Source organism: Macaca fascicularis, chromosome 13, assembly GCF_037993035.2.
Source record: "Macaca fascicularis isolate 582-1 chromosome 13, T2T-MFA8v1.1".
NCBI lineage: Eukaryota > Metazoa > Chordata > Mammalia > Primates > Cercopithecidae > Macaca > Macaca fascicularis.
In genome coordinates this window covers 13,877,196-13,883,087 of record NC_088387.1, presented here as the reverse complement: position 1 = coordinate 13,883,087, position 5,892 = coordinate 13,877,196, and positions in this window count along the sequence as shown.

Here is a 5,892-nt window from a genome sequence, read left to right as displayed (position 1 = left end):
CCAGTGAAGTCAGCCGAGGTCAGCACAGCGTACAGCAGCGCGCGTGTCCGTGGGGAGGAAGGGTCGTCCCGCCTCCCCTTCAGGCCAGTCCTGTTGCGCCTCCTCCTGCCCCACTCTGACTTCCGCGCCCCCAGGCGTCTCTGAGGGTCGCGCCCCGATACCCTCCTCCACCCCAAGGCATCTTCTCCCAAAGGGCCGGGCTGGTGGCTCAGGAGCGCCACAGCCCCCGTGGGCCCGGGAAATCGCAGCTTCGTCATAGCTAAGCCCGCCGCGCTCAGCTTTTCTCGCCACCTGAATGATTCACTCTCCGTGCGTCCTTCCCGACCTCAGGCTGCAGAGAAAACTTGGGGGCGGGGGTCGAGGAAGCCGCGCCCCGGGGCTCCCAGTGCAGCCCCCAGAGGCATCCTGCGGGCAACAACAAGCTGTGCGAGCGGCCGGGCTAGGCGCCGACAACAGTAGGAGCGGCCGGGCCTGCCGCGAGCCTCCGCGTCCAGGTAGGGTCTCCGCGCCCCAATTCCATCCCGCCCCGCCATCGGCGCTCCCAGCAAGTGCGGGGTTTCCACCCGCCCCGGCGTTCGCGCCCACTCACGGTCTCCCTTGCCCCCCCGGGAGATGCTCCCCGCGTTCTATTCCGCCCCGCCTTGGCGCGCCCAGCAAACGTTGTGACCTCACCCCCCTGCGGTCTCCCCCTCCCCTGACACTGCCCCTGCCCCCACCTGTGGCGCTCCGGGCATCTCTAAAGCCCCCAACCAGAGTCCTCCAACCCACCCGCGAGGCTCGCGCACCAGCAACGCGACCCCACCCACAGGGACCCCGCCCACCTGTGGCGGTACCCCCGCATCTGCGACCTCCCCCATCGCTAGCGCGGCCCCTACCTACGACGACCCCCGCGTAGGTGCTCCTGCCTACACACGCCCCCTCCCCGCCAGCCCCTGCCCTTTCCCTGCCCCTTTCCCTGCTCCTGCCCCTAGCCGCGCCCCCGCCCCCGCAGGCCCTCCGGTGCGCTCGGGCCCCGCCCGTCACTGCCCATTGGCGCTGGCGCCAGGCGGGGGCGCGGGCGGGGCAGCAGTTCCGAGTCCGGCGCGCACGGGCAGGGTCCCCATTGCCTGCCGCGCACCCGGACTAGCGACTACCCTCGGCCTCCTCGCCATGGACGCGGACGACTCCCGGGCCCCCAAGGGCTCTTTGCGGAAGTTCCTGGAGCACCTCTCCGGGGCCGGCAAGGCCATCGGCGTGCTGACCAGTGGCGGGGATGCTCAAGGTGCGCGCCCCCCTCCAGGCGGCGAGGTCGGGACGGATGGAGAGAGGGAGAACAGGGCGAAGGGGATGGGGGGATAGGGCAGAAGAGGAGGGGAGCGATGGGAGGACCCGGGGAAAGATGGGGAAGCGATGGGAAGAACCGGGGAGAAGAGCGAGGAAGCGATCGGGAGAACTGGGTCGAAGCCTGTGCCCGGGAGCGGCAGGGCAGGGGTACCTGCGGGGCAGCGTGAACCGTCAAGGCAGCCCCGGGGTCCTTGCCGGGTGGGGCGGAGGAGGAAGGGACATGGCGGTAGGAACCTCCATCCGAAAGATAGTGAGCTTTCCATCCCGTCCGGTTTATGTTTTAAATTGAACCTGGCAGAGGGGTCGCCTGGAGCGCCCTCGGGGGTCGTTCTGCCTCTGAGCTGTAGGACTGGGCCGGGCTTCCCCTCCGAAGCGAGGGTACAGCGCGATCACTTCCTAAGTGGCCCCCCGCCCCCCAACTCCGCCCCACGCCACCACCCAGCATGCCGAGGAAGAAACGGCCAGGTCCCCGCACACCTCCTGTAGCCTCGTGCCCCACGCGGTGTGGGCGGGGTCCCGGCTGCTGCAATGCAGGACGCGGCGGGGGTGCTCTGGGTTCCCGCCTGGCGTCTCCGAGGCTGTCCGGCAGCCCCTCGCGTTTCCGCTGGAAGATTTACAAAAAGGGTTTCTTGTGCTCGCATGTGCTGTCGACTTCCGGCTCGTGACAAAACTGAAAACTAAAGTGGGTCTCAGGCTCTCCCCGCCAGCCTCCGCGGACCGGAAGGACCAGGAAGCGGGGACTCAGGGACGTCAGCGGCGCCGCCGCGCGGGCTCTGGGCTTCCTCTGCCCTGCAATGTGGAAGCGGCTCTCCAGGAGGGGCCCGAGCCTGGGCCCACGACGCGGGCGCGCCGGGAGGACATTTAACATTGAAGAGCGGGAGGTGATGGAGAGTGCGCTCCCCAGGCCCCGGGTGCACGTAGGGGCGCCTGTGCCCGGGATCGGGAGGGTGAGGCCTTCTCCCTCAGGTAGACTTGTTAAATCTATCTGAAAGTCACAGATAACTAAGTGTCAAGTCGTCACAGATATTTATGTATCCTGAATGAGATGGCTACGGAAAACATGAAAACATCGTTACTGGTTACGTGCATGATGCATCCAAAACATTGTTACCTGCACAGTGGCAGCACTGATATTTGTGGGCTTTTGAACGTGTGGACTGGAGTGTTAAGAGTCCTTCAGAGTCATGACAGTAGTTTGATTTGAATGTTCTTTTCTTGGCGAATAAATGCTGTACATTGAATTTACCCAGGAAACTAGGAAGGTGAACCCACACGAAAGACACAGACCTGTGGGCTGCTCCAGGCACCATTAGGGCGTTGCGGGGCCTGAGCCATGGGCTTCCCGTTCAGCCTCTTGAGAGCCGTGATGGCGTCTCTGTTCTGCCTCACACTGGACCCGCTAGTTTCTTTTTTTTTTCTTTTTTTTTTTTTTTTGTGGAGACAGAGTCTCCCTTTGTAGCCCAGACTGGAGTGCAGTGGCCGGATATCAGCTCACTGCAAGCTCCGCCTCCCGGGTGCACGCCATTCTACTGCCTCAGCCTCCCGAGTAGCTGGGACTACAGACACCCGCCACCTCGCCCGGCTAGTTTTTTGTATTTTTTAGTAGAGACGGGGTTTCACCATGTTAGCCAGGATGGTCTCGATCTCCTGACCTCGTGATCCGCCCATCTCGGCCTCCCAAAGTGCTGGGATTACAGGCTTGAGCCACCGCGCCCGGCTGGACCCGCTAGTTTCATATTCTTGTTATGGTTCCGAAGCTACAAGCGGTTGGATTCTGCGAGTCGCTCTCTGTCTTCCTCCTCCAGCTGCTTTCAAATGGGTCGTCTCTTTTTTTAGAACTTCTTTTTTAAGCAGTGATTGATGGGGTGAGTTGTAGTGCTGTCCTGAACTGCAGAGGGAGCGCACTGAGGAACCTGGATTTTGATGCTGTGCACATCAGCTGAGTCAGCAGCCCAGGGCCCTGTCAGTCCCATTATTAAGCTTATTTCTTGTTCTTCGACGCCTTAAAAAAAAAAGCAAACTCCTGCTTGCTGTCACTGGCTGTTTGGCAAATGGGTGTTTACCCTGGAAAGAGGGACATTTTGTCCTCTGGACCGTCTAAGGCGCCCTTTAGTGACATGGTCCGTTTCTGACCACTCTATTCTGTGGGCGTCCTTCCTGCTTCCACCTTCCCTTTCCAAACGCCTCCGCCTCCAGGGCTTTAATTTTCCTTCTGTGTGTGTGTCACACAGAGGTTACGACTATTGCGCCAGTGCCCTTATTTTATGTTATGTTAGCTGTGGGTTTGTCACATATGGCCTTTATCGTGTTGAGATATGTTTCTTTCAGTGCCTCGTTTGTTGAAACTTTTTATCATGAAGCAGCGTTGAATTTTATCAAATGCTTTTTCTGTATCTGTCGAAATGATATGGTTTTTGTCCTTAATTCTGTTGATGTGATGTAGCGTGTTTATTGATTTGTGTTTGTTGAGCAATCCTTGCATCCTGGGATAAATCCCACTTGATCATGGTGTATAATCTTTTTGATTTACTGTTGGATTCAGTTTGTTAGTATTTTGCTGAGGATTTTTGCATCTGTGTTCATCAGGGGTATTGACCTATAGTTTTCTCTTTTTATTGTGTCCTTGTCTTATTTTGGTATCAGGGTAATGCTTGGCTTGAAGAATGAACTTGGCAGAATTCCCTCGTCTTCAATATTTTTGGAATAGTTTGCGAAGAATTGAAAAAAAAATTTGTAGAATTCAGCTGTGAAGCCACCTAGTTCTGGGGTTTTCTTTGTTGGAGACATTTTATTATTATATAGTCATACGTGTTACTCATTATTGGTCTGTTTAGGATTTCCGTTTCTTCTTGGTTCCATCTAGGTAGGTTGTACATGTCCAGGAATTTATCCATTTCCTCTAGGTTTTCCAATCTGTTGACATAACAGTTGTTAAAAATAGTTTCTAATGATCCCTTGTATTTCTGTGGTATCAAATGTAATTCTCCTTTTTTGTTTCTAATTTTATTTATTTGGGATTTCTTTTTCTTTCTTGGTGTAGCGAATGGCTTGTCTATTTTATTTATCTTTTCAAAAAACCGACACTCTTTTCTTCATCTTTTATATTTGTTAGTTTCCATATTATTTACTTCCTCTTTGATCTTTGTTATTTCTTTTCTGCTACCACTTCTGGATTTGATTTGTTCCTGCTCTTCTAGCTCATTGCAGTTCATTGTTAGGTTGTTTATTTTAAATCTGTTTTTTAAATGTAGGAGTTTATTGTTCTAAACTTTCCTCTTAATACTGCTTTTGCTGTATGCCATAGGCTTTGATATGTCGTGTTTCTGTTTTCAATTATTTCAAGAAATTTTTAAATTTCCTTCTTAATTTCTTCATTGACCCATTGGCTATTCAAGGGCATATTGTTTAATTTCTATGTATTTATACAGTTTTGAAAGTTCTCCTTGTTGTTGATTTGTTTTTTGTTTGATTGTTTATTAAACTTTATGTTCCAGAGTACATGTCCACAATGTGCAGGTTTGTTACATATGTATATATGTGCCAAGCTGGTGTGCTGCCCCCATTAACTTGTCATTTAAATTAGGTATATCTCGTAATGCTATCCTTCCCCCCTCCCCTCACCCCACAACAGGCCCCGGTGTGTGATGTTCCCCTTCCTGTGTCCAAGTGATCTCACTGTTCATTTCCCACCTGTGAGTGAGAACATGCGGTGTTTGGTTTTCTGTCCTCGCGATAGTTTGCTGAGAATGATGGTTTCCAGCTGCATCCGTGTCCCTACAAAGGACATGAACTCATCCTTTTTTATGGCTGCATAGTATGCCATGGTGTAAATGTGCCACATTCTCTTAATCCAGTCTGTCATTGATGGACATTTGGGTTGCTTCCAAGTCTTTGCTATTGTGAATAGTGCCGCAATAAACATACGTGTGCATGTGTCTTTATAGCAGCATGATTTATAATCCTTTGGGTATATACCCAGTAATGGGATTGCTGGGTCAAATGGTATTTCCAGTTCTAGATCCTTGAGGAATCGCCACACTGTTTTCCACAATGATTGAACTAGTTCACAGTCCCACCAACAGTGTAAAAGTGTTTCTATTTCTCCACATCCTCTCCAGCACCTGTTGTTTCCTGACTTTTCTTTCTTTCTTTCTTTCTTTTTTCTTTCTTTCTTTCTTTCTTTCTTTCTTTCTTTCTTTCTTTCTTTCTTTCTTTCTTTCTTTCTTTCTTTCCTTCTTATTATTATTATACTTTAAGTTCTAGGGTACATGTGCATAACGTGCAGGTTTGTTACATATGTATACTTGTGCCATGTTGCTGTGCTGCACCCATCAACTCGTCAGCACCCATCAACTCGTCATTTACATCAGGTATAACTCCCAGTGCAATCCCTCCCCTCTCCCCGCACCCCATGATAGGCCCTGGTGTGTGATATTCCCTTTCCCGAGACCAAGTGATCTCATTGTTCAGTTCCCACCTATGAGTGAGAACATGCAGTGTTTGGTTTTCTGTTCTTGTGATAGTTTGCTAAGAATGATGGTTTCCAGCTGCATCCGTGTCCCTACAAAG